Source organism: Colobus angolensis, unplaced genomic scaffold, assembly GCF_000951035.1.
Source record: "Colobus angolensis palliatus isolate OR3802 unplaced genomic scaffold, Cang.pa_1.0 Scaffold291, whole genome shotgun sequence".
NCBI classification, from domain to species: Eukaryota; Metazoa; Chordata; class Mammalia; order Primates; family Cercopithecidae; genus Colobus; species Colobus angolensis.
The window spans coordinates 1645296-1647951 of record NW_012116166.1 but is presented as its reverse complement, the minus strand read 5'-3'; positions in this window follow the sequence as shown (position 1 = coordinate 1647951).

Sequence of the window (2656 nt, the reverse complement as noted above, 5' to 3'; positions counted from 1 at the left end):
TGTTGCCCAGGCTGGAGTGCAGTGGCATGATCTTGGCTCACTGCAACCTCTTCCTCCCGAGTTCAAGCGATTCTCCTGCCTCAGCCTCCTGAATATCTGGGATTACAGGCACATGCCACCACACCCAGCTAATTTTTGTAATTTTGGTAGAGACGGTGTTTCACCATGTTGGTCAGGCTGGTCTTGAACTCCTGACCTCAGGTGATCCACTCGCCTCGGCCTCCCAAATTACTGGCATTACAGGTGTGAGCCACCACACCCTGTCCCATCCTGCTTTCTTCTAAGGCACATTTTCCCTCCTGGGACCACAATTCTGGGCCCGACTTCCCTTTCTGCCTCATTTCTCAAAAGAGTCCTCCTTCCCCTGCTGGGCTGCTCTTGGGGGCAGAGTGGATGGTGACCCTTCCCCTCCATGCCAGGCAGGCCTCGGGTGGCCAGAAGGACCTGCTCCCCAGGACTTGCCCTAGCCGCAGAAGAGGGGACCCCCTGCCCGTGCAGCCCCAGGGCTTCTTTCCCTCTCCTTCTGCCTGGAAGGTGGCTTCCAAGAGCTCTCAGAGGCCTGGGGCCCAGTATGTAGATTTGCAGGCCATAAGGGGCAGGAGGACAGGCAGGGAAATGGGTGGAGGGGCCTGCAGGGGACAGGCAGACAGAATGGGGCGGGGGAGGGACGAGCCTGAGATGCTGGTGAGTGGCAGGGCCTGGAACCACATGGCCCTCACGCCTTCCTGGGGTGGGTGCTGCTGGGCTCTGGCCTGTGGCTGCCCCGTGGACAGCAAGCCCTGCGTGGCTGGCTGCCCCAGTGTTTCAGATGAAGCTGGAAACCCAGACATTTACGCAAAATCTAATTGTTATATGTTGGTTCTACTGCAAAAATAAACCCTGCTGGGTCTGTAGACTGATGTGAGGGCCCAGCTTGCCACCTCTGTTCAGCCTGCATGGGGCTGCAGGCCTCCTCTGTCCAGCCCCTGCTGTGGCTCCCTGGGCAGGATACTCTGGGTGTGGCATCCAACCAGAGGGCCTGAGCTGGGTCCTTGCCCACTCTCCTCCCAGCCTTATTAAACCCTGTGGTGACAGGCTGAGTGCAGTGGCTGATGTCCATAATCCCAGCACTTTGGGAGGTTAAGGTGGGCAGATTGCTTGAGCCCAAGGAGTTGAGACCAGTCTGGGCAACATGGAGAGACCCTGTCTCTACCAAAAAATACAGAAAATTAGCTGGGTATGGTGGTGTGTGCCTGTGGTTCCAGCTACTCAGGAAGCTGAGACAAGAGGATCACTTGAGCTTGTGAGGTCGAGGCTGTAGTGAGCTGTGATTGCACCACTGCCTTCCAGCTGGGTGACAGAGTGAGACCCTGTCTCAAAAAAACACCTGTGGGGACAGCGATAGAAGATTGGGGAGAATTGGGCACCCTCATGCCAGCTGTGGGGACGCTTGTGAGACTTGAGGTGCATGCGAGCTATGTCCCCTATGGGTTGGCAAACTCACCTGAGTTTTTAATCTATTTCAAGTTTGGGTGAGGATGTTACCCCTGAATTTGGCCTTTTTTTCAGTCCTGCATCCAAGTTTACCCTCTTACCTGTGCCTGGCACTGGGGCATTTGAGCCCAGGAATAATTGCGGATGGTGCTGGTCGCAGGGAAGCATCTGGCAGGTGGTGTTGGCTGCAGGGAGGCGTCTGTGCATTGCTCTGCCTGGGAGGGCTGTGCACCTCTGCAGGTCAGGTTCTGTGCTCTCCTTTCACCCTCATGCCAACACTGTGCCTAGAATTCTTCTCCTTTTTACAGACAAGAAACCGAGCTTGACGCAGGAAGAAGTAGCTGGAGCCCCAGCCCTGAGGTCCCTGCCACTGCCTACTTAGCTCCTCACTCCTGGGCTTGAGGATCCCAGGCTGGGGAGGACAGAGGGCTTGGCCCATTCCCAGGTCTTCCTGCAGAGGCCGACAGGGGCCACCACCCATCTCCCTTCCCTGCACAGCAAGGCCTCCCTGCCTCCTGGACAAGTATGTCCTCTGTGCGTGGACTTCCAGGCCACCCTGTCCCGGAAGTGGCTCCCGCTGAGATGCCTCAGTGCCGGCATATTCTCAAATTCAAGGTGCACATGTTAGTCCTCATCTTGACTTTCTAGCACATTAGGCTGAGCTCTGCTTTCTGAAGCACTGGGTTTCTGTGACCAGATCTCTTGGCTTTCCTCTAGCGACTCTGGCCACACATCTCCGTCTCCTTGTAAGCTCCCTAGTGGCCACCTTTGTTAAACCCCAGAGTATAGGGGTTTCCCACAGCTCAGTGCCGTGTCCTCTTCTCTAGCTCCAGATGGCGGTGGTCCTTTGTCTTCGTGGGCTTCCATGGAGATGTCACAAGGGAACCTCACAGTGTTCATATGAAGCTGGTGATTTTCCTTCACAAGCCAGCCTCTTAGCAGTGGCTTGAGGCTGGTCTACTAAGAGCCTGGTAGTTACTTTTGTTTTTATTGGCTTGGTAATTGGCCTGACACCCACATAGCCCAACAGGAGGGATCCCTGATGCCTTTCCCTTCCTCCCCTCTGTGGCCCGTTGCTGAGACCTGGGCTGTTACCTTTGGGACAGTTCTCAGATCTGTCTATTTCTCTTCACCGCCTCAGCCTCCAGCCTCGTCCCAGCCCCCGTTGCCTCTATCAAGCCCT